Source organism: Stegostoma tigrinum, chromosome 29, assembly GCF_030684315.1.
Source record: "Stegostoma tigrinum isolate sSteTig4 chromosome 29, sSteTig4.hap1, whole genome shotgun sequence".
NCBI lineage: Eukaryota > Metazoa > Chordata > Chondrichthyes > Orectolobiformes > Stegostomatidae > Stegostoma > Stegostoma tigrinum.
The window spans coordinates 30,612,258-30,638,509 of NC_081382.1; the positions used below are offsets into that span (position 1 = coordinate 30,612,258).

Consider the following 26,252-nt stretch of genomic DNA (forward strand, 5'->3'; position numbering starts at 1 on the left):
CTGAACCAATATTCATGTTAAATTGGTTCCACCCTCTCTACTGACAAGTCTGTGTGGCTGGAGACAACCAGCTCTATTCTCCCTCTTTGGTGAGAGGGAGATGTGTTGGTACGTACTCCCTAAATGCTAGGGATTATGTCTAACTAACTGTGGTTGTACTAATTGTTGTCATGCAATAAACCTTGTGATCCAGTGCCTTTCAGATACTGTACAGTGACATATCCTCTACCACAAAACATTTAGACCACAGACAGGTGAGGAGTGGTAGCTGGTGAACTCAAAACAATCCTTACCCAATACTACATAAACTATTAAAGGTGACAAATACCACAAGGTACCAGAGTGGTCATCTGAGAGAATACCTAATGAATGACTATGTGTGAAGGATGTGATGTTCCTGTCAAGATTTAGTTCCCTTCTCCAATTGCCGTTGGTGAGTTATTTTCTCAATGATTGACTCACTATTATTTTGTTAAAAGTCAACCACATTACTGGAATTGAACATCAAACCAAGTTAAGGCAGCAATCCTCTTCCTAAAAGGAGTCAGTAAATCATAAGTTTTAATGCTTGCTATTGCTGTTGTTTGCTTTGTAATTTTAGTTTCGCACATGTCAAGATCAAATTTGAACTCGTGCCATCATGTATCTACAGGTGTTCTGGATTATTGGCTGTGTGCAATAAGCATTATACCATTGTACCCTCTTCAATTCAGCAGTAAAGAAACAAATTCCAAATAGTGGAATCTTTCTGAATTTTTAACGTTCCTTCCTTTAATCAATCCCCCCTCCCCCCGATTAGTATATGGAAACTATATGTAAGCAGTTATTGTATGTGTATATACTCCTGGCCAGACAAGAATCCTGGTTACAATATTTTCAGAAAATATAGTTCAAAAACCAAAGTAAAGCTGCATGATAGTGAAGTGCTATTGTCAAGCATATCCTACAGGGTTGTATAATGGTCATAGCTGTGCAGCAGGCACTAAGAATGAGTAACGGAGGCAGTAGAATTCTGATCATTACAGAAGATCACCAGATGAAGATGAACGAGGTTCAGACTTGGAGTTGTTTAAAATAACAGAATCTTGCTTGATTTCAACTATTCCCAAAATGCGACATTTTAGCATTGATACTATTCTGTAAGATCCTACACTGAAGGAGCAGAGGGAGGCCATTTCGCCCACTGGGTCTGCTCTTCCATTTTATTAAACCTAGATAATTCAATATTCCTCATCTCAGCTTTCCCGACTTTTGTCCGTAATTCTTGATTCCGTTACTGATTTTTAAAAACCTGTCATTTAACCTTGAATACATGTAATAATCCAACTTTTACACCCCTCTCTGGTAGCGAATCCCACAGATTCACTGTCTGAGAGAAGAATTTCCTCCTCCTCTCTATCTTCAACGTTTGATCCCTTTATACTGAGATAATGTCCACACTCTTAGACTGTCCCACACAGGAAACAACCTCTTCTGCATCTACTGTCAGTCCTGAAGAGACTTGTTTGTTTCAACTGGTCGCCTCTCAATCTTTTAAATTCCACAATGTAAAGGCCCAATGTACTCAACGTCTCCTCATAAAACAGCCCCTTCATTTGTGTGCTCAGCCTACTGAAACTTTTCTGGACTCCTCCAATACCAGTATTTTATTTCCTTGGACCAGGGATTGAAAGCTGTTTACTATTCCAGTTGTAGTCTAACTAATGCCTTGTCTCATTTTAGCAAAACTTCCTTACTTTCATTCTCCATTCCCTTTGAAATAAAGAATGTCTGGTCCTAGACCATTCCACAGGGAGAAACAACTTCTCAGGATCTACCCTGTGAAGCTCCCTAGAAGTCTTTGTATGTTTCAGTAGCAAACAAGAATGGAAACTATGATTAACTTGCCTTGTGCGCTGAAGTGACTTTTGTCTCTTATCTGAGATCAGCCAATCCAGCCCAAAGTATTGAATTTGGCCTCTAGGCTATATTGCTTAGCTACATGTTGTCTGTTCTGAGTAATTGGATAAAGTAACTTCTTTTAAGTGGATGGATTCCTGATGTTCTCAGCAAATCAGCCAGGAAAAGATGAATTGAGAATGGAATGGAATGAAATTATGCCAGTGTTGGTTTCTGAATTTAAAAACAGTTCAAGATACAATATTGTAGATAATTAACTTTTTTTCAGTCACTGATCATTTTTTTGGAAATCGTGGTGCCTTTCTATCTGAGGAAACTAGAGTGTAGGGTATGTGTGAAACTTAGCCATGGTGTAGTTTTCCTGTTGGGGGAAAAGCTGAAGTGTTAAGGTCTGAACAAGGGAACCGAATCTGAATCCTTGTCTTGAGCAGCAGTTCCATTCAGGCTTTCTCTCATTTGAGTAGGTTGCGTGAGGAGAGTTGTTGAGAAGACTTCTTAACCACAGCATTAAAATGCTTCGCATCCCTGTTTAAATCGAGGCTGTTTATTGTTTTTGAAGCTTTCTTGATTCCTCAGTAAATAAATTCTTGCATAATGTGGTACTGAGCCTTGTAGACCAGGAAGATCCAATGTTCCTGTCTGTAACATTATAGAATTTATCACACATTTATTGTTGGATCTTGTTTGTAAATCACCTTATTTGTATATACGGTATACAAACATATCAGCATACGGCAAAAAAAGCTTTAAAATGTCCTAAATTATACATTTTACTGTTGGTCAGTGGAGCCAAGTTTTTCCCCTGTAATTGGCTCTCAATTTGCCAATCGCTGAGATTGTACAGGCTTGTTGTCCACCCTGGTCACGGTGTTTTCACAGACTTCTTTGTCTTTCTGCACTGTTAATAGCCAATTAACTAGATCAGGAGGTTTTAAAATTTCTCATTACTGGAATACCGAAGTTGCAATGAAAGGGGACAACATTTTTGCTGTATGCTTTTAGTGATTTCTTATAGTATATTACAGATTGACTGATCAAATAATTCAAAAGAAACAACTAACTCTGCAACCTTGACTTGTTAGCTGCTATATAAAATGCTGCTGTTATTAAATGTTGCATGCTATCATCAATGTTCTTGTGAGAATGATTGCAGATTCAGCAGCCTTTGGGGGAGTGGAGGGGGGAAGGAAAATGTTACTGTCAGCATCAGTTATGGGCAGCCCTAACAATCCTCCATTTGATTTCCCCCGTTAAGCGAATCATAAAGCAGTGAGTATATAGTCACACATGCGAGATGGGCTTTTTATGCAAGAATGATTGCCTCATGGATTGCTTGTCTTTCGAGGAGTCTAACCTGTGTGGTTGCAGCAGAAGCCATCTGTTGGCAACAACATTTCATTAATTAAAGCAAACAACACAAAACAAGAATTACTACAATGAGCACTGCAGCCTCACAGTGCCAGGGACCCGGGCTCACTTCCAGCCTCAGGCGGCTGTCTATGTGGAGTTTGCACATTCTCCCCGTGTCTGCGTGAGTTTCCTCCGGGTACTCCAGTTTCCTCCCGCTGTCCAAAAATGTGCAGGCTCGGTGGCTTGGCCATGCTAAATTGCCCGTAGTGTTCAGGGGTTATGTGGGTTATAGGGGGATAGGTCTGGGTGGGATGCTGCAATGAGCAGTGTGGACCTGTTGGGCTGAAGGGCCTGTTTCCACACTGTAGGGAATCTAATCTGATAAGAGCATACCTGCACCAGTGAAGTTCCCAATGATCCTGCTGTCCAATTCCACTGTGGAGGTTGCGGATTGTTTGTTTGTCCATCTCTTTTCGTATACGTGCTGCTAAATTGGTGAATATCTCTGACTCTGAAACAGAAGTACACCATTCGACCTTGATTAGGGCACAATTGCCTTCCTTTTCAGCCAGCATCCAATCAAGAGACCTTCTGTTCCGCAGCACGGTTTTACAAGTGGCTACCATTTCAGCACTTAGTGCAGCACTCGCTCAAAGCTGACCCTTTCAGTCCTGATCGTGACCCCCCCCCCCCCCTCAGAACAGCACTCCCTCTGTGCTGATCAACCTCGGTACAGCGCTCCATCAGTGCAAGGCCAAGGCCACTGAAGTATCATTGGCCACCAGTTCTGGGACTTCTGCCAAGTTGGTAAATTCCCTGGCCAGTTTTGCGGTGCCATACCAGGGGATCAAGATGGTAAAGAATCTTCGTCTCTGTAATGGCCCTTTTTCTTAAATCTTTCCCTGTGGGGTATCTCTGGTAGGTAGAATAATTGGATGAAAGGGACTCAAGTACCATGATGAGGGCAACATCCATTTGTGGTATCCCATCTCATGCCCTGTCTTTTGGATCTTGCCTAAACACAACCACCTGTTTGGTCTCCCCATTCCACAGGTGTTAGTAAGAGTCAAGAAGGGAGGTCGTTGCGAGGTGTTGTAATTAAGCCGATACTACTTTCTGAAAGGTGATTGGGTTGTAACCTGCTGACTCCCACTGCTCTTGGGGTCAGCTATGTGCACCTAATACATGCTTGTTCCTGCTGAGGACTGCCATGTCCGTTGTGCCGGACCCTCTAAGGAGATGTTGTAGCATTCTGCCATTTAGGATGTATTAAAAGGGGATGCCCTCTTTCAGGTGGGTGGGAATGGGGGCGCGCACACACCCGACAATTGGAAACATTAGCTTGTTTGCCTTGGATAAAATGCACACAGAAGTATTTACACGCAGCTCCCTTTACCTTTGTCTCCCTTCTGGTGCAGGGGTTGCCAAGTTTGTAGTAAACAAACACTCGCAATATGTACATTTAGTAATGCAGTCAATTTCTCCATCTTGAGATAAATGTAACAGTTCTTACATGTGGATCCATGCTTTCTTCCCTTGGACATTTGCTGCTGCTGCTGGAGTGGTCAGCAGCACATGGTACGGTCCTTACCACTTGGCTCTTATTGGTACTTTATGGATTTACTTTACATAGACTCTGTTCCTAGGTTGATATTTGTATCCTTCCTCTGATGGATCATAGCAAGTGGTCAATATCTGTTCTGAAGCAGACCTGACAACATTGGTTAGGTCTAGACAATACCTCAGTAGTGCGCCACACATTAAGTGGCAGTCAGCTTTCTGTAGATTGATTGTTCCTAGCAATGACAGGCCTTCTCATCATTACTTCAAAAGGTCTTAGTGCTGTTGTCCAATTGGGGGTCACCCTGATGCTGCATAATTATATTGTGTACACATTAGCACTTGTGACTAGGGCACTCCCCTGGATTAACAGTCCAGCAATAATACCACTAGGCAGTCACCTCCTCTAACAAAGGAAAATATTAACAAAGGAAAAGCTTACCTTCTTTTGGATTGTATTTTCCTCAACTTCTCGCAGATTGCTAAAATACAAACTAAATTGAAAGCATTTGCACATCCTGAGCTCTGAGGAATGAAAAAATAATATTACACAAGTTGTCCCTTCACAACCAATGAACAAAGTGCATTCAAACCAGACCACAAAGTGTGAAACTGGATGAACACAGCAGCCAAGCAGCATCTCGGGAGCACAAAAGCTGACGTTTCAGGCCTAGGCCCTTCATCACCCTCTCTGATGAAGGGTCTAGGCCTGAAACGTCAGCTTTTGTGCTCCTGAAATGCTGCTTGGCCTGCTGTGTTCATCCAGCTTCACACTTTGTTATTTTGGATTCTCCAGCATCTGCAGTTCCCATTATCCCTGATCACAAAGCGTTAATACTTGGCAAATGTGATTTACGGAAAGTTGATCTGTCTCTTCTGTACTTTTTTCTTTCTACCTCAGTTTATAGCCTCTTGTTTAGTCCTTGCTTCTAATGAGAATGAGCTGATTGTTCTGGAATGTGAAATTACTATCAGTGAGTTTAGCTCTATAAATATCTGCTGTGATACATAGCTGCTAAGCAAAGACTTTTTTCTTAATATCAAAGTGCAAATCAAAATATCGCTCAGCCGTTCCAGTTACTCCCATGTTTTTATTTCCCCTCACATTTTCAATTTTAGTTTTCTTTTCCTGGGACTGGGTTTTGTATTCCTTTTTGCTGATAAGGGTTGGGGGTGTGGTTTTGGTTGAGTATCTGGATTCTTTTGGGGGATTTCGTCTTGTTCTTCCTGGCTCGTTTTTGGTGCATTTTGATTTCTCCATCTTGAATTGGCTTCTCAGCTTGTGTTTTTTTTTAACCACCCCCTGTCGTGCCTTCACTTCGATATTATCTTATTCCATTGTTGTATCTGCCCCATCAGGACGGGGTGGGGGGTGGAACACCCTACTTGTTCTTTCCCCTTCATACAGCTCACTTTTCCTCCAGACCATTTTAATATCCTCCCGGGTTGGTCCCTGGAGGATTGTACTTTTTTGCCTTTCATTTTTAAAGGTTTTGGGTAGGTTGAATTGTTGTTCTGTATTTTATTTATTTTCATCTCCTGGAAATCAGGTGGGGCCAGCCCACCCATTTTGTCGTTGTTGGCAGTTGTGTATAATTTTGGTTCTCTGGCCCTGTCAGAGACCACCTCAGCTCCACCATATCCACCTGGTCAGAGAATTTTACCTCCTCCACTCGTCAGATTTAAGGAAGCTCGAGCTTGCCTACCCCTCTGGAATCCTGAATTGTGTGAAGGGAGAGACTACCACATTTAGACAACTGACCTCTATTGGCTCCAAGATGGGTCTCTTGTCTATGGAGAGGCCTAGGTTCCTTCAGCAATCCTGCTGACTGTGCCAAATTATTGGATCTTTATATTTTCAATGAGAGTCCAAGTTGTGGGGCATATTTGGATGACCTTTAGTTATTTGCAACTTACAGCTCAGTTACAGCATAGAGCAAAAGAGGCATGCAGGCCCTGCCCCCGCCCAACCACCTGAATTACTATTGATCAGTGGAACAGAGTTGTCCACCTGTAATTGGCTCTCAGCTCGCTAATTACTGAAATGGACAGGCTTGTTGTAAACATCATAACCAAGGTGGACACAGACTTGTCTTCCTGCACTGTTAATTGCTAATTAATTAGATCAGGAGTTTTAAGCTTCTCAATACAGGGAATACAAAAGTTGCAGTGATGGAGGGGGACATTTTTACTGTATGCTTTTTAATGTTTTTTTATATATGACTGATTTTAAATAATTCAAAAGAAACAACTAATTCTGTGACCTTGATGATAAAATGTGAGGCTGGATGAACACAGCAGGCCAAGCAGCATCTCAGGAGCACAAAAGCTGACGTTTCGGGCCTAGACCCTTCATCAGAGAGGGTGCTCTCTGATGAAGGGTCTAGGCCCGAAACGTCAGCTTTTGTGCTCCTGAGATGCTGCTTGGCCTGCTGTGTTCATCCAGCCTCACATTTTATCATCTTGGAATCTCCAGCATCTGCAGTTCCCATTATCTCTAATTCTGTGACCTTGACTTGTTAGCTCTATAGACAGTGCTGCTGTTATCAAATGCTACATGTTGTCATCTATGTTCTTGCAAGAATGATTGCACATTCAGCAACTTGAAAAATGTTACTGTCAGCATCAGTTATGGCAGCCCTAAGTTATTATCATAGTGTGGTTGTAACTTGGAAGGCATTCAGCCTTTATTATCCATGCCGGTTCTCTGCGGGGGTAATCATTTTGATCATCCCGCTCTCTTGCCCAAGTCCCATTTCTTTCCAAATGTTTAATTTACATACTTATTCAATTTACTTTTGAAAGCTCCAATTTGTATCCATCTCATCACAAACAATTTTCCTCAGTGACCTTTTTAAGACGGTACTATAAAACTATATATTCTTTAAAATCATCCATTGTGACTTGTAGCTCTTCCGCCTATCCTATACTGATGACATTTGACAGCTGCATGGGAAAGTAGAATGTACGGGATGGGACAATGGGCTGGGAAAGTGTTCGGGTGATACTTCACAAGTTGAATGAGTCCTGTGAACATTCCTTTTCTGGGCCAAAGATGGCACCTGCAGCTTGTTTTTTTTTCTCTCTGTAGCAATGTTTTTTGTACTTTCTTTTTGCACCTTGCTATTTCTTACACTGTATGTGAGGGAGTTTCATTCCAAGTTGTTGGACTTTGCCTCGGACTGGAATAGTCAATGGTGCCTGGAGCAAGTTGAGCCTCCAGACCAGATGTTGATTGTGGAGTCCCTGACATGCAGAAATTTGTGAGGCTTATTGTTTGTTTTGTCTCTTCTTTTTTTAAAATTTAGTTAATGAAATGTTCTTTTGTCATTACTCAATATTTAAGCAAATTGCTGTTTGTTCAGTCTTTTCTCTTAACTGCCAAATCTGGAAAGAGCCACTTGGATACACAATGATCCAAGACATCTATATTACAATGAACCATAGTTCTAAAACTTTCCTTTTGATCTAAATTAAATCAAACTTCCTCTAAACCTACATGAATGGATCCATGGAAGTGCCTTCGTTGTTTGACATCATTTCCTTATTGATATCATGACTCCAGTATACATCACAAACAATGGCAAAAATGTTCGCAAATGTCAATACTGTCCATCAGCTAAGAAAGTATCTGGGAAATAAGTGTATAACGTAAGATTCAGGAGTAGGCAATTCAGCCCATCAATCAAGAAAGCATACCAATGCCTCTACTTCCTCACAACACAAAGGAAATTTGGCATGTCCACAATCACACTTACCAATTTTCACAGATGCATCATAAGCAGCATCCTGTCTGGGTGTGTCACAGCTTGGTATGGCAACTTACCTGTTCAAGACTGCAAGAAATTAGAGTTATGAACATAGCTCATTCCACTGTGCAAACCCTGTTCCATCTGTTGACTCTGTCTATTCTTATCGCTGCTTTGGGAAAAGGGCCAACATAAAGACCCCTCATATTCTAGTTGTATACTTCCACTGTCTCCCATTAAGCAGAAAATAAAAATGTTGAAAACACATACCAACAGAATCAAGAATTGCTTCTTCCCCATACTCCAAGCCCCTCCCATTATCAAACTCGTGACCAGATCCCTCTTTTATATAAAAGTTGATCTTTCTCTGCACCTTCTCTGTTGCTGTAGAACTATATTCTGTTCTATTATGCTGATGTTCTTAAGATGGGATTTTTGTCAGGATAGCATGAAAAATGATACTTTTTGCGTTATCTTGGTACATGTGACAATAATAAATCAATCAAATTTGATATAATTGTGGCTGATCTCATACCTGTATCAACTCCCCTTTCCTACCCACTCTCAACCTTTCAACCCCTTGCTCATTAGAAATCTGTCCCAGCATCTACCACAATGGAGGGTAATGAACTCCATAGATTTGCAGCCCTCAGAAGTAACTTTTCTCTTCTCCATTCTTTTCTTTTCTTCTAGATTGATGCACGTGAGCAAATGTTTTTTCTATATCTTTTTGTAAGATGCTATTGGCATCTTAATAAATACCACCATACATGCTGATGACAGGAGTTGGTCGGTGGGGGCTGGAGAGGAGGAGGCAGACAAGGAAAAATTAAATCTTTCACCCTCTTCCCTTCCCTGGCTTCTGAATCACTTCAGCATAAATCCTAATGTCTCTTAGATGATGTCTGGAGCCTGTTTAATCAATGGATAACTAGAAATAGATCAAGAGACTCCCCATCACTCAGGTTGTCATTGAACCATTGATAAATTTTTCCATTGCCTTGCGCTTTGTGTCAAAAGCCTTGGTCAGATCACTCTAGGGTGATATGCAAATCCCATGTTGTCTTCTAGTATTTCTCTGGAACTGTCTAACTCCAAACACCATTTGAGTGGTTCCTTAATCTTTTTAAAACTGCACTGATTCTTTGTCAGCAAACCCTGGTCAAGATGTCGCACAACGCGGCTCAGAGGTTCTGGTGGAGATCTTGCTGATGTCTGAGAGGAGCGAGTTTCCTTTGCTTGTCCCAAGGTCAGCACCTTTCTTTTTCTGATTTGTACAAGTAGACAGTAGAGGCATCTTTATATCCTTGTGGTTTAATTCCTCGCTGCCATGTGGGTTGAAAGAGTTCAGTGACCTTCAGCCTTGTAGCTGTCAGCTGGGATAGTGAGACAGGTTTATAATAGAATGCACTTCACAACCAAGCCACCTGTGCAGCATGGATTTTTAAATCCTTAGATAAATGAGACAAATATCATGGTTCTATAAATTCAGTTTCAGTAAACTGACAATGATGTGATTCCAGTTGGTCTATCCACAACAAAAATAACTTTGAGGAATTTTAATTTCCAAAGACATTGTGATATTAAACTATTTATTTGGCTTTTTTTATTTTCCAAACATATTTTTAGACTTTATTTTTTTTAAAAATATTAAGAATTATTATGGGAATTTAAAATTAAGTAAGGTGGAAAGATGATAACGTGCATGTAATAGTGAGGACACCCTAATGTTTTACAGAAGCATTATCAAATACAATTTCCCATCAAACTACATGAGAAAGCAGAGGTTACCAAAGGTAGGCTTCAAGGAGCATGTTAAGATATTAGAGCAAGAAGTGGAGAGAATTAAATAGGAAATACTAGACCCTAGAGATGTAAAAGCGCAGACATCAAGGTTAGAATTGTTGTAGTTGGAGATTGAGTGGCAACGGTTTTAGGAATGCAGATATCCGTTGGGGTTTGTGGGGCTGGAGGAAGCTAGAGAGGTTTGAAAACACAGGTGAAAACTGAGGTTGAGGTGTTGCTGGACCCTAAGTCAGCATAGGTCGGTGAGTGAGTAAAAGTGGAGTCCGAACAAGATTTGGTGTACATAAGGATATAGGTGACAAAGTTTCAGATGAGGTGGGGTTGACTGATGATGGAAGATAGGAGAATGTCTCCAGAGGGCATTAGAATAATTGTGGTGTGTAAGGTTTAATGTGAATCATGTTTTGCCACAGTTTGTCAACATATAATTGCTTGATGTGCATTTTTCAGGATGTACTTAAAATGAGGAAAAAGCAGTTGTGATTAAGATATTTTAGATCAGAAGAGAGAAAAATCGAGAAAAATCAGATTTTCATGACTGCTCTACACCTGATTATTGTTTACCTGTCTTATCTCTATTTCTCTAACACCCTGGCTGGGCAAAAATGTTAATCTGTCCTAAAAGCTCGAATTATCCCAATATCCACAGCCAGTTGTGGGAGAGAATTTTGCATTTCTACTAACCTGTTTAACTGTGTAAAATATTTTCCAGGTACTCCTCAAAGTGCTGCACTGTTTCAGCTTTAATTTTAGGATACTATTTCTAAAATCTAGGTGTGAACTCAGTGGAGAAGAAAACTATACAGCAGTTAAGGACATTTATCAGCTACTGATTTCCTAAGCCAACTGACTATACCAAAGCCCCCACCTCCACATACACTCAGTGAAGTTATCACGAGATCACTGAAGGGAGATGTCTAGTGCAGTTGAGATCTTTCCTCTCAGAATGACAAGCTATTGAGACTGTGGTACACAATTTCCCAGTTGTTGAACAAAGACGGAGATGGGCTGAACGTAGAACACAGAACAGTACAGCGTAGGAATGGGCTCTTTGGCCTGCTATGTCATGCTGAACATGACACTAAATTAAAATAATCCCTTCTGCCTGCTGTTGGTCCATATCCCTCCATTCCTTATGTATTCATGCACTTATCTAAAAGTCTCTTAAATGTCCAATTGTAGCTGCCTCCACCAGCACTCCTGTCAGTGCATTCCAAACTCCTCCTACTCCATAAGAGAAAGAACTTGCCCCTTGCATTTCCTTTGAACTTTCACCCCCCCAATCCCACCTTTAAATGCATGCCCCAGAGTATTATACATTTAGTTGTAGACAAGCTAAAGAACAATTTTGAAATCATTTACATGTTGACCGACATCAGTTAATTTCCCTTCAAAGTGTAAATTTGCTTGCAGTTTAAAGAAGAAATCTTCATCAATGTATTTCCTAGTTTTAATTGTGTGCAAGGGACAAGTTGACATTGAATGTTTTCGATCACGGTGTATCAAACAGGCTGTGACTGGATTAAAAAGCCACATGCTTCTTTACAAGTTGACCTGACTCTCCACTTCAGAATTTTATAGACAGCTTGCAGCATTAAATGGCTTCTGTTTATTTTAATGACAGTCACAGTGACCTGACTTCTGTTGATTTAAATCAGACTCATTGCACCCTTTTTGAGAGAGAAATGATTAGTGCTCAGAGCTGCAGGAAAATGGACCGTGTGGACATGTGCACCTCAACTGAAATGGCATTTTAAAAGCTCGTCACTGTTTGAAACAGTTTGACAATGTCCACAGTTGTGTTTTTGCATTCCAGTGAGTATTGTTATTGTCAAGGCCAGCAAGTAGTAATGTTCTCTGCGACCGCTGCCTTTGTCCTTCTGAGTTGTAGAGGCTGAGAGTTTGGAAGGTACTGTTGAAAGAGCCGTAGGTTACTGCAGTGCACATTGTACACTGTTGCCTCTGTGTCAGTGGTGGAAGGACTGAATGTTGTCTCTGTCCTGTCTAGGTGACAATAAATGGCTGAAGGCACTGGATGTTGCAAAGCCTGTGACAGCACTCTGCCGATACTAATGAAGACCATGTGCTCCAAAGCTGCTTCACCCTTAGTTAAGCTATTGGTTGTCTCCATTTTAGAACCTAGGACAAGTTGACCTTTTCAATAAAACTATTATGGATTGTCTCAGCTGGTGAAAGTTGTCAAAACATGAGCAGAATTTTCAGTTTGTTCAAAGTGAATTAGCTTCCTCACTGTAATGGAAGCTCTGAAATAGACTTCATTTTTACAGCTGTTAATAGTTTTGAGTTGCGTGATTTTAATGACAGTATGTTAGAAGTTTGCACTTAAGTGCCCATTTCATTGGTTGACTCTTCCACTACCATTTTTGTTGTACATGCAATCTTCACTGCTGATCAGTCTATTGTTTGAGGATGTCTGCAGTGTTGCTCACTTTTTGGTTTGCTGCTTCCATGGAGTTTTGGGGTTGGAAACTACAGGTCCTGTTTAGTTGAATGTGATGGGGGGGGTGCGGGGGGAGAATGTTTTGTGTCTTAAACAAGATGTAGTTTTATTGCACAGTTTTTAGCAGCGAAGTACAAATTGCACTGATGTAATTGACACCTGTTGCAAAGAAAGAAGATGAATGTTAGGTCTGACAATTTCAATATCCTCTGCTTGTTCTCCCTACAAGTGTATATCATGTGATGCTCATGCTTCTCCATATTAACCCTGTCAGCCTCTAACACTCTTCTACAATAAATTGCAATAATAAATTCAATGCAGTACAGCTGCATTGCTACAAAAATTAAAATCTTCAAGTGGTTTGTCCTGGATTTTGTTTTAGTTCTTTTTTTCATTTTATTAAGCACTCATTCTCTCCCTAAATTTCTCTTTTCATCAGATTTTTTTTAATATGTCTTGCCAGCAAATCATTCCAGCTTTCCATGGTGCCTCAAATGAAATTTGCAAGGATAGAAATAGAACAGATCTATATTCTTCCAGCTTTGGAATGTGGCTTCATCACCATGGCAACACCTTGCACAAAGAGAATCTGTGAAACCATTCACACCCTGAAAGCTCCTGCACTCAACTGAATGTTCTCCTTTTAGTTAACTAGCAACCGCTGTACCGAATGACACATTTCCTGAGTGCATGAAATGGCTCATCAAAAATTGCTTTTTCTCTTAAATACCAATGTTAACAGACACAAGAAAGAACAATAAATTATATAGCACCATTTTGTCATTTTTGTATTTTCCAAATTGGGTTTGCAGCACAGGTAGTTTTGAAGTTTTCTATGTAACATGGCAGACAATTTTACGCACAGCAAGCTCCCTCAAACTGCGTTGACATAATGATTAGAATTTATTTCATGAGGTTAGTCGAAAGATAGATATTTGCAGGACTTAGGGAAGATGTTTTGCTCTTTGGAATGATGCTAATGGCTTTCTTTTTTTTCCTCTTCATCTGAGAAAAGGGAGAACCTTGAAGTGATGTCTGTCTGCAAGACAGCATCTCTGGCTGTGCAGACTCTGTTAGTACGTGCACATTCGCGATTTCATTGAGGTGTTAGCCTCAGTTAGATGCTCAAGACCATGAAGGGAGATCTCAATTTATAACCTTTTTGATTCTGATGAGACTGCTCCCCACTGTACCGGTGTTTTCATGTAACTAAATTTGGAACAAAGGTTACTTGTGTCTGGATGCAATCTCTCTCATAAAAGAACTTATTCCATCCAGTGTTAAAAGCAGCCTGGTAATTTGTATTGCAAATATCAGTGTCCCTACCAGCCACAAGGTTTTGACTAGAATTCTTACATTCAATCTTCCTGAGCCATGAAAACTAACCAGGTGCTACTCTCAGAAATACATCCATTAACATCTGGGATGTAGGTTAACAATCGGGCTTTCCAAGTGCTGGAAAAACTGGATGGATATTGGGTGTGACTCTTAGCTCACCATACCTGCTCTGGTTTAGACCATCATTGACCAAGAATTAAATCTAAAATATTTTCTATTTGTGTAGTTCAGTTTCTGTATTCTTATTACTGTAACCTTTCTGAAATGCTCAACTGCTCACCAACTCTTTAATCCTATTTTTGACTGTCCCCAAATGTGGAAGTGCTGCAGTGTAATTTACATCTTCATTGGTAATGTCACATAATATTTAAAAATGTAGCAGAAGTACAGAATACAATCAAATCACTTTGTTCCCCAGACCTGTACCTGTTTATATTCCACATCAGCTGCTTTCTTCCTCTACATACACATTCAGCAAGACTAAGAAATTAATAGATGAGCTAACTTACCCCTAAGTGCAGCAATATTACTCATCTCAGCCACTCCTTGCAGTTGCAAGCGGTCTGTTCTCACCACTATTGGTAACGTCGTTAATTCAGAGTTGTTTTCCCTGGGTCCTTAAGTTTTTAATTCAAGTCTTTGCTTCATTGCTACTTTAACCATGTCTTCTTTTGCATGATATTTTTTTAAAAATTTGGCCAGAGCTGTTTTCATTTTTATGGTTCAACTTACACTTATATATTGCCAAAATCTCAAAGCTCCATGGAACAGCAGGACAGCAATCTACACCTGATTACTTGCACATGCAAGATTTGTGTGTTCCTTAAATCTCTGTGTACCAACAACCGACTGGCACATTGTATACTTGCAAATAGGCAATTAAGTGCAGTGACACATAGGGTTAAAATAGTGTTAATTATACTTCAGTTCTCATCGGAATGAATTATGCTGCAGTTTAGTGCTATGAGCACCCAGTTTTTAATTGCTGTCATTCATGGCTCATTATTTTCATCAACAAAACAACTAAGGCATTTAACAGCAGGTTTATTGCAAGATTAGGCAATATGAATTAGTAGAGTTCACCAAATCACCTTTTTGTTTTAAGCCGTGATTTTTAACTTGATCTATTCATTTGGTACTTGCTGGATGGTGCTATTAAAATTTTAGGTTGTTTGTAGTGCAGGCAAAAAGTACCTAATCTGCCTGCCTGAAAAGGCTGTTAATAGCCGGAGGTGGTTTTGCTGTTTTTAGTGGACTGCTGTCGTCTTTTCAGTTAGCCTGACTGGTGAGCTCTCTGGTGGAGTAATCTTCTATTCGAGTCACACAGCAGAGACTGATGGCCCTTTTGTTTTAATACTCTCCTAAATGGTTGAAAGCTCATTAAGCTCCAGAATGTTGAGCATTTTGAAGTGAAAATCATTTGAATTTGCTCCACATGTATGTTTTGGATGAGTTTAATTGACACTAGCAATGCAAAGTGATGTGTTTTAATCAAAGGTATTCGAGAATATTGCCAACATACATAATCTTGGTTGTGCCCTAACAATGGATTTAGATCACCTTTCATGGTCAGAGCAATATCTTACCCTAGCTCTGTACAAAGGTTGACTAGATTGTAGCAATTATTTGTATATTAGGCCCTGAAGGCTCATGTACCTGTGTTTGAGTTTATGTTTACCCATATCTTCTATGTTTGAGAAAAATGGTATGTACTGTTTTTATGACTGCACTGTTCTGTCAGTTAACGTATAATACATTATTTTGCTATGAGGAGAAAGAATTTGGTTTTTTAAAAATTACATCCATATATCTTGTGATGAAAACCTTTCTGCAGCAGCTCACCATCTTCTCGGAGGGCGATTAGGGATTGGCAATAACACAGTCAGTGACAACCACATCCCATATATGAATATAGAAAAGAATGAGAGAAAGTATCCAATGATAATTGGATGATGATGAGTGAACCCATACTTTAACTAGCATTTTATAAAAGTGGTTTTAAAACCCATGTTCTACGCTATGTAATATCAAATCAGTGCAATAGTTCATAAGAGCAAAGAGATTATGACACAGATGCGTATATAATGTTAATTTAGGTCACATCTGGAGTTTTGTGTTCGGTTCTGGTCACCGAACTAAAGAAATGATGTGATTACATTGGAGGGGGTGCAGAGGGAGATTCACCAGGATGGAGCATTTTAGCAATGAAAAGATGCTGGATAAGCCTAGGTTGTTTCCTTTGGATCAAAGATGGCTGAGGAGGTAGGGGCGAACTGACTGAAGTGTGTTAGATTGAGGGGCAGGGACAGGGTGGGCACAAAGCAGCTGTTCCCTCTAAGTTGAGTTGTCAGTAACAAAGGGGTGTAATTTAAAGGTGACAGGTGAGAGATTTACAGCTGGTATAGGTCTGAAATGCATTGCGTGGGAGGGTAGTAGAGGTGGGAAATGTTGCAAACTTTAAATAAATATTTGAATGAGCACTTGAAATGCTACAACATTCATGGCTGTGGACCTAGTGCTGGAAAGGGCGACTAGCATAGATTTAGTGCAGTTTCGTTTTTTTCAGTGTAGACTCAATGGGCCGAAGGGCTTTTTCTTTAATATACTGTAGCCTAACAAGGGAAGTCCGGGGTAGTGTTAAAGCTAAAAAGGATGGATAGGAAAAAGCAGCAAACCTGAGGACTGAGAAATTTTAAAAGTCAGCAGAGGAGCTCAAAGTGCTTAATTTGGGATAGGAAAATAGAATATCAAAGGTAGTTTGGTGAAAACACAAAAACTGACTCTGAAAGTTTCTATATACTTTGGGTGGCTCAGTGGTTAGCACTGCTGTCTCAGCACCAGGGACCCAGGTTCAATACCAGCCCCGGGTGACTGCGTGGACTTTGCACCGTGTCTGTCGGTTTCCTCCCACAGTCCACAGCTGTACAGGGTAGGTGGATTGGTCATGCTAAATTGCCCATAGTGTCCAGTGATGTTTAGGTTAGATGGGTTAGACAGGGATAGGGGAATGGGTCTGGGAGGGATGCTGCTTGGAGGGTTGGTGTGGATTTGTTGGGCTGAATGGCCTGTTTCTACACTCTAGTGATTCTGTGATTTTATGTGAAGAGGAAAAAGGCTGGTGAAGACAAATGTAGGCCCTGTGCAGTTTGAATAAGGTGAATTCAGAATGGACAACAAAAAGATGGCAGATCAGTTGAACAAAAACTTTGGATCTCCTTTTACTACAGAGGACATAAATAATCTTCAGGAAAGGCTAGGGGACAGAGGGTCAAGCATGAAGGAGGAACTAATGGAAATCCTTATTAGTCAGGAAGTGGTATTGGGTTTTAATTCCATCAATTTGCTCAATAAGTCCCCAGGGCCTGATCCTGTATTCCCAGATTACTTAAGGAAGTGGCCCTAGAAATAGCGGGTGTTTTGGACATCACTTTCCAGCATTCTGTAGACTCTGGAAGGGTTCAATGGACTGGAGTGTAGCTAATGTAATCTCGCTGTTTAAAATTGGAGGGTGAAAGAAACTGGCGAATTATAGGCCAGTTAGCCTGACATTGGTGGGGGAAAATGCTCGAATCAATCATTAAAGATGTAGTAGCTGAATATTTGGAAAGCAGCGACAGAAATGATCCTGGTCAGCGTGGATTCATTAAAAGGAAATCATGCTTGGTAAATCTTCTGGAATTTTGACGGTGTGACCAGGAGAGCAGACAGTGGTGACTTGGTAGATGTTATGTATCTGGACTTTCAAAAAGTTTTTGGCAAGGCTCCACATAAGAGATTAATAGGGAAAATTTTATAGCTCATGGTATTGTGGGGAGTGTATTGACATGGATAGAGAACTGGTTGTCAGACAGGAAGCAGAGTTGGAACAGATGGGTCCTTCTTCAGGGTGGCAGACAGTGACCGATGGGGTGCCACAGGGTTCAGTGCTGGGACCTCAGCTGTTCACCATATACGTTAACAATTTGGATGAAAGAATTGAATGCAATATTTCCAAATTTGCAGATGACATTAATCTGGGTGGCAGTGTGTGCTGTGAGGAGGATGATAAGAGGCTGCAGGGTGACTTGGACAGACTGGCAGAGTGAGCAAATATTTAGCAAATGCAACTGCAACATAATGTGAGGTCATCCACTTTAATCTGCCTGCTTTTGCAATCATTGTCTGAATGGTGGCGCTTTAGGAAGAGGTGAGGTGCAATGAGACCTGGGTGTCATGGTGGAACAGTTGCTGAAGGTTGGCGTGCAGGTGCAGCTGGCAGTGAGGAAAGCTAATGGTATACTTTCCTTCATAGTGAGAAGATTTGAACATTGGAGTAAGGATATTTTACTATATAATTATACAGAGCCGTGGTGAGGCCACCCCTTGAGTATTTTGTGCGGGTTTGGTCTCCTACTCTGCAGAAGGACATTCTTGCTATTGAGTGATTTCACTAGACTGACTGACTGGGCTTGTATTTGCTGACATTTAGAAGAATGAGGGAGGAATCTCCTAGAAACCTGTAAAAGTCCTAATGGGACTGGACAGATTAGATGTAGGAAGAATATTCCAGATGATGAAGTCCAGAACAAGGGGTCACTGTCTAAGAATGAGGTATAAACCACTCGGTACTGAGATAAGGAAGAGTTTTTTTTTTGCTCAGTTGTGAATTCTCTCTGACAGGAGGCTGTTGGGGCCAGTTTGTTCAATTTATATTCAAGAGGGAGCTGGACATGGCCCTTTATGGCCAAAGAGATCAAGGAGTAGGGGGAGCGGATATGAATTGTATACTGAGATTGCATGCTTAGCCATGATCATATTAAGTGGTGGTGGTGGGGCAGGCTTGAAGGACCAAATGACCTACTCCTGCACCAATTTTGTGTTTCTATGATATTGATGCTAAATCTGAAACGGTCATCAATTATAAAATTCAACTAACTTTGAAAATGTTCTGCAAACTGCTGAATCATATGGCTACACAATATTAATGATCACTTTAGCACTTCTGCTTTCAAATCCATTTCATAGTATGTGAGGAAGTTTGCCATTTTTCTGCAAAATATGAAGTTGCAAATTTTATGAACAGTTATTAAACTTTATACCTCCATTTAAGTGATCGTTTATCATAAAGATTTGGAGGAGCCATTGGAATCAGCGAATTATTCCTCACTCAGTGGCTCTAATAAACAAAGTATTTTTTTCAAAAAGAATGCAGAAACTATAAACAGTCTGTGCCAATTAGGCAGCAGGCTGGATTTCTTCTGGTTTCTGTCTCCTGTGGTTTTGATGCAATAAAAAAAAATTTTGCTCAAAAGCATAATTAACTGCTAGACTGATTTGGGATTTGTTATCTGTGTGTAGTATTTTGCTGTCTAGATTTCGGCCTGCATTCCAAAGGATAGTGTGCAAGAGTTATCTGATAGAAACCTGCTTATGTCAGAGTCTAGCTTGATAATAACACTTGCGACTATAACGATCTTCAAGCTCTTACTGGTTTAAATTGTTTCTTGCTTTCCTATTTTTATATCTTCCTTTCAGTTTTACGCACTATTTTTGTACACATTTTGTTTGAAAATGCACTCAGTTCAGACCCCTTTCTTGATGTCTGACATTATCATATTCCAACAAAAATCTGAGGTACAGTCTCCTTTTGACAGTATTCCCCAATCTAGTGTATGCCTTCAGAAATTACGTTTAGGAATGACATTCTTATTGTAACTTCAGTGATTTCTTATTCCTCCTTCACAAACGGCATCACTCACTCCAGCAAATCTTCCAAAGTTTTGAGTGTGCAATGTATCAGTCTTTGGTCAAAATCCCTCCAATGGCAAATTATCCAGATAACCTTGCGTGGTTTTAGTGTCATGATAGCCAGGGTGGAATCAGCCCCGCAGTCTTCAGGACCACAGCGATGAAAACAATGACTTGACATTCCCTAAATTGACCAATTAATGGCTAAAGGGTTAGAGTGGGTGTCCAACTATTCAAAGATTAGTGGTCGTTCAAAGTTGGAGGGCAAATAGCAAGCATGCTGGGTGAAAGAAGCAGTGGTTGGCCTTTTGAGGCGAGTGAGAGAGCAGCCCAAAGTTTTCCACTCTTTCCGATTTTTAATGTTAACTGCAAAATGTTGTTAGCCACAGTCATGTAGCGAGGGACAGTGAAGACCAGAGGAATAAACTAGCTTTGGTTATATGGCATCCCGTCCGTTCAGTGGTGCCCTAATCACACGCTCTGCTTCTCCACACTGAGCATGTATGAAGCTGTAAGAGTGACCACGTCCACCCCATTCCTCTCCACACAGCCTCCATGGTTGCTGTGGGTTAAACCATGCTACCATGAGGAGCAGGCCATTCACTCCTCCTCTGACCTGCTGCACCATTCAATATGATCATGGCTGATCGTTCAATTATGTTCTCTATTCCTGTTTCTTCCAAGTCCTTTGATCCCTTTTAGCCCTAGGAACTAACTCCTTCTTGAAAAATGTCTTGGCCCCAACTGGTTTTCTGTGGCAGAGAATTCCACAGACTCGTGACTCTCTTGGTGAAGAAATTGTCCCTCACCTCGGTCATAAATGGCCCATCTTTCATATCCTTAGACTATGCACCCCCTCTCCCCCGCCTGCTGCGCTCACATACTTAATCGCAGCAACGGGTATACAAGGCCACTATTTGAGTGTCTGTCTCTGTCTCTTGTAAGAGGAATCATTCATGGCTTCAAGACCATCCCCTACTGCAAAAGCCAATTGTGTAGGGCGAGTCATGTTGCCTGGATTGTGTGATTTACAAAGAGTTGGCCTCTAGTAAATGGAACAGAATGGAAGAATGAAATGCAAAATTTAAGGACTCCCTAAAGAAGTTCCTTTCCCCCCACCCCCCTCCCAACTTTATGTTAAATTGTACCATGCTTCCCACCTGTCATGCACTGTGATGTGTGGAGATGTTCCATCAGAGCACTGCAGACACCCATGAGACTGAATGAAGAACCAGTATGAAAGTTGGATGGATCGTATTTTCCCAACAGCAGCTATACTTTCATTTGCACCCACTGTGGGTGAACCTGGCGATCACAAGCCATCAGCTGACCTGTAACAATGATACATGTCTTCCTAAAATCCTTGTCTATGAAGAAATGATGAACATTCTATTTTTAAAAAGAGGGAAATGCACCCTCTAGGAGCTGGAGGCTAATTAGAATTAGAAGCTAGCATATATTCTATTAGATCGTCTATGTGCAGCCAACCAATATAATAGATTACCCTGGGCTGCATATTGAAAAAATTAATAATGGTATTCTATTCAGAAAACACTCACTTTCAGCCTGAAGGGTGAAATGCAGTGTAACTTTATATCACAAAATTCACTTTGCCTAAGTAATCAGTTAAAAATGTGTGAACATGTAATAATCATGTAGTAACAAAAATTAGATAAATTAGCAGATAACAGGACAGTGGTGGATAGGATATTCAAAAGAAGTGTAATGTTGAAGTTGACATTATTTAAGACTAAACACAACAAACCATACCTACGTTACACGTACTGGATATGACAGAAACTTCTTAAGTATTTTGAGGGCATGAACCATATAAGGATCCTGCAGGTCTACACTAGTGTATTTTCTGTTCTGCCTCTTAATGAGAGAGAGTTGCAAGTATCCTAATAAGTTTGCCTGCCTCAGGAGCTGGTCACAGCTGGTGTCCAAACCCTGGGTCCACAAATGGATACCAACAAAGTTTTACCCCATGAATTTTACTGTGAGATCCAAGAGGTTGTTAACTTATCTTGGACTTTTATTCAAATAAATACTCGTATTATCATCTTTAGGGACGTGTTCTTGTGCTTTTTACTTTGAACTGAGTGAGGGAGAGTATATCAGTTGTCAGCATCAACGGCTGTCTGGCCAGATAATGTATGTGACTTTAGAGTAAAGCTCCCTTGGGTACCTGTCGACAATGAACTGGATTGCAACTTTATCATACATAGGATCTGTCTAAACAGGAAAGAGGAAGCCTGATAAGAGAGCAAGAGAAAATAATGCAAATAAGATACAAGTGTATAAGATACAATTAACTGTCATGATGTCTACTCTAGAACTAGTTAGTGCCAACTACCAACTGTAAGACCATAAGAAATAGAAACAGGCGTAGGCTATTTGGTCCCTTGAGCCCGCTCTGTCATTCAGTAGGATTTGGCAATCCTCTACTTTGCTGCTATGTTTCCCATAATGCTTGATTCTGCTATTGATCAAGAATCTGCCTCAGACTTAAATATACAGAAAGACTCTGCCCCCACGGTTCTCTGCCACAAGGGATTCCAGAGACTCTTGACCCTGTGAGAGAAGAAATTCTACCTTATCTCAGGCTTGAATCGGTACCCCTTTATTCTGAGGCTATGCCCTCAGGCCCTGGATGCTTCCATGAGGGAAAACATCATCCAGCATTTATTCTGTCAAGCCCTTTAATTCAGTATGTTTCAATGAGATCACAACTCCCCTTCTCTACTCCAATAAGCCTCAGCCTTTTGAATCTTTGTTCACAAGACCGCCCCTCTGTACCAGAGATCATCCTAATGAACTTCCCATGAATTGTCTCCAATGAAACAATATGTTCTTCAATAAGGAGACCAAAATGGGTCCCATTACTCCAGATATGGTCTCACCAGCAGCTTGTACAGTTACAATGAGACTGCGATACTCTCCCACTGCAACCATCTTAAAAAGGGCTAACATTAGCCTTCGTGAGTGTTGCTGAACAAAGACATCTTGGGGTGCAGGTTCATAGTTCCTTGAAATTAGAGTCATAGGTAGACAGGGTTGTGAAGGTGTTTGGTACATTTGCCTTTATTGGTCATTGAGTATAGGATTTGGGAGGTGATATTGCAGCTGTACAGGAAATTGGAGGCCACTTTTAAATACTGCATTCAATTCTGGTCTCCACATTATAGAAACATAGAAGGGTTCAGAAAGGATTTAAAAGGATGTTGCCAGAGTTGGAGGGTTTGAGATATAGGGAGAGGCTAAATAGGCTGGGGCTATTTTCCCTGAAGTGTCAGATGCTGTGGGGTCACCTTATAGAAGCTTATAAAATCATGAGGTGAATAGACAAGATCTTTTCCCCAAGGTATAGCAGCTCAAAACTAGAGGGCATAGATTTAAAGTGAGAGGGGACGTATATAAAAGGGACTGAAAGAAACAGCTTTTTCATGCAGAGTGTGGTGTGTGTGGAATGAGCTGCGTGAGGAAGTGGTAGAGGTTGGTACAATTACAACGTTTAAAAGGCACCTAGGTGGATACATGAATAAGAAGAGGTTTTTTTTAAGAGGGATATGGGCCAAATGCTGACAGATGGACTAGATTAATTTAAGATACCTGGTCAGTGTGGATGAATTGAACTGAAGGGTTTGTTTCAGTGTTCATGTGTGACTGCTGGATCTGTGTGCTAGTTTTACGTGTGCGCGAGTACCTGAAAGTCCCTTAATGTGTTTCAACTTTCTGGCAGTTTTTTTTCCCTTTAAGTAATATTCTTTCCTTTCTTTTATTCTCCAACTGATTAACTTTACATTTCCCCACTTACTTAACCTATCAATATCTGTCGGTGATAGTAGGAAGTGCTGATGCTGGAGTCAGAGATAACAGCGTGGAGCTGGATGAACACAGCAGGCCTGGCAGCATCAGAGGAGCACTTGACGTTTCGGGTTGGGACCCTTCTTCAGAAATGGGGGAGGGGGAAGGGAGCTCCAGAATAATTAGATTGTGATAAGACCATCTCTCTCTTTCTTTCCCCAGCCCTACCACCCCTCTATTTATTTATTTATTTATTTATTTCTTTCTTTCTGTTCCTCCAGTTCCACACTGTCATCAATATTTGTCTGTACTGTTTGTATCTCTCTTGAAACCTGCTTTTCCACCACTTTGGTAATCTCTAATTTTGGCTACAGTGCATCCACTTCCTTCTTTCAAGTCATTAGTATATTGTAAAAACTTACGGTTCCAGCACTGATCCCTGTGGAACCCCACTTGCTGTTTCTCGGCGATAAGCGAATTCTCAATCCACACTAATACACAGCCTTCAGCATTGTGTAGACTCTTATCTTATGATTTAATCTTTTGTGTGGTACTTTGTTGAATGCCTTGGAAGCCCAATACAACATATTTGCTGGCACCCCTCGATGCATTCTGCTTGACACTTCCTCAAAACTTTAATAAATTAGTCAGACACTATTTCCCTTTTCTTGAAGCCCTGCTGACTCTGTTTAATTAGATTACAATTTTTGAGATGTGCTGATTATTACTTTCTTAATTGATTACAGTTCTTTTCCAACAATGCATGTTACGCTATTGGGCCAAAAGTTACCTGTTGTTTGTCTCCCTTTCTTTGAATATGGTATCACGTTCAATTTTCCAATCCTCTGGTACAACTTCAGAATTGTAGATGCAGTCGATTTAATATTGCAAAAACCCACCGTCTCTGTAGCTACCTCTTTTTGGGATCCTAGGATGCAAACCATCAGGACCAGGTAATATACCTGCCCACAGCCCCATTTAGTTTGTCTAATACTGCTTTCATGATGGTACAAGTACTTAATTCCTCCCCGGTATTCTGTAGCATTAATAGGATGTTCAATGTATCTTCTACCTTTTAAAGTCTGATGCAAAATGTGTTTTAACTACTTTGCCATTTCCTTGCTCCCAATAATTGTCTCCCCAGATCCATTTTCTAAGATTCCCATGTTCCCTGTGACTTCCTCTCTTCCTTTTGTTTTTAAAGAAGTTTTATTGTCATTTTATGTTCTTTGTGAGTTTGCCTTCATATCTTATTTTCTCTGTCTTTATCTTTATCATCTTCATTGGAAAAATTCAGAATCCAGCCAGTCTTCGGGGTGATTGCCAACTTTGACCTCTGCTATATGTTTTTTTTTCTTCAACTTAACACTTTTAATTTCCTTGGTCAGCCATGGTTGGTTTAGCCTTGTTTTTTTTTAAGATTCTCTTCTCATACAATATACTTTTTTTGCTGAGAATCACAAATTACCCCCTTTTTAAATGTTTATCACTGCTTGCTTACTGTTGTTCTTGTTCTTGTAAATCTATTCACTTTTTAGCTGATTTTTCCTCATTTCATGGTAATTTCCTTTATTTGTGTCAAACACAATTGTTTCTGACCCAGGTTTCTCACACCCTAACTGAATTCTAAATCATTAGTTCTTAGGCAATCTTTTAATCAGTGATTATTTATTATACCTGCCTCATTACCAGCTCCCTGGTTCGTTTCATGATTCATTGCTCTAGGAAACTATCCCTAATGCAGTTTGTGAATTCATTTTCCATAGTTACTTTTTATTCCACATTGATTTAACCCAATCAGCATGAAGATTTGACGTCATCCATAATTAGTGCTTGATTTATTTTTGTACTCCTATCATTTTATTAATTTAATAGCCTTTCCTTCAGAATGGCTAGTGATTAGGGGTCTGAAAAACTACTTCTACCAATGTCTTCATAGAATCCCTACAGTGTGGAAACAGGCCATTCGGCCCAACAAGTTCACACCACCCCTCCGAGCATCCCAGCCAGACCCATTTCCCCCTACCCCTGTACTTCCCATGTCTAACTCACCTAACCTAAACATCCCTGGACACTATGGGCAATTTCGCATGGTCAATCCACCTAGCCTGCATGTCTTTGGACTGTGGGAGGAAACCCACGCAGGCATGGGGAGAATGTGCAAATTCCACACAGACAGTTGCCTGAGGCTGGAATCGAACTCTGGTCCCTGGTGCTATGAGGCAGCAGTGCTAACCACTGAGTCACCGTGCTGCCTCTGCTACAAAAATCCCCTTGCTGCTTTTTTTTAAACCTCTGCCGAAAATGGACTTTACGTTATCTGAGCACAGAACACCTTTCACAACTGTCCTCATTTCAGCTCTTAACAGTGCGACCCCACCACCTTTTCCAATCCGCCTGGACTCTCTGAAAGGATAAATAGCTGTGAATGTTCCTAGTTTCGATATCCTTGCAACCATGTTTTCATAACGGCTATGAGATCATACTCATATTTCAATTTGCGCCATCAGTTCATCTGAATATTTAATGTATGAAGCATTTGGAAAAAGATACAA

At 40.6% G+C, this 26,252-nt stretch overlaps 1 long non-coding RNA gene across 1 annotated transcript; it reads right to left on the minus strand.

Moving 5' to 3' along the window:
• Nucleotides 1–2,338: 2,338 nt before the first annotated feature.
• Nucleotides 2,339–24,285, minus strand: LOC125465289 (uncharacterized). The gene is made up of 4 exons (XR_007250215.2): nt 24,120–24,285; nt 5,252–5,334; nt 3,643–3,760; nt 2,339–2,538 (listed from the first exon to the last, which is right to left on the minus strand). It is a non-coding gene; the product is annotated as an uncharacterized LOC125465289 (long non-coding RNA).
• Nucleotides 24,286–26,252: the final 1,967 nt, after the last annotated feature.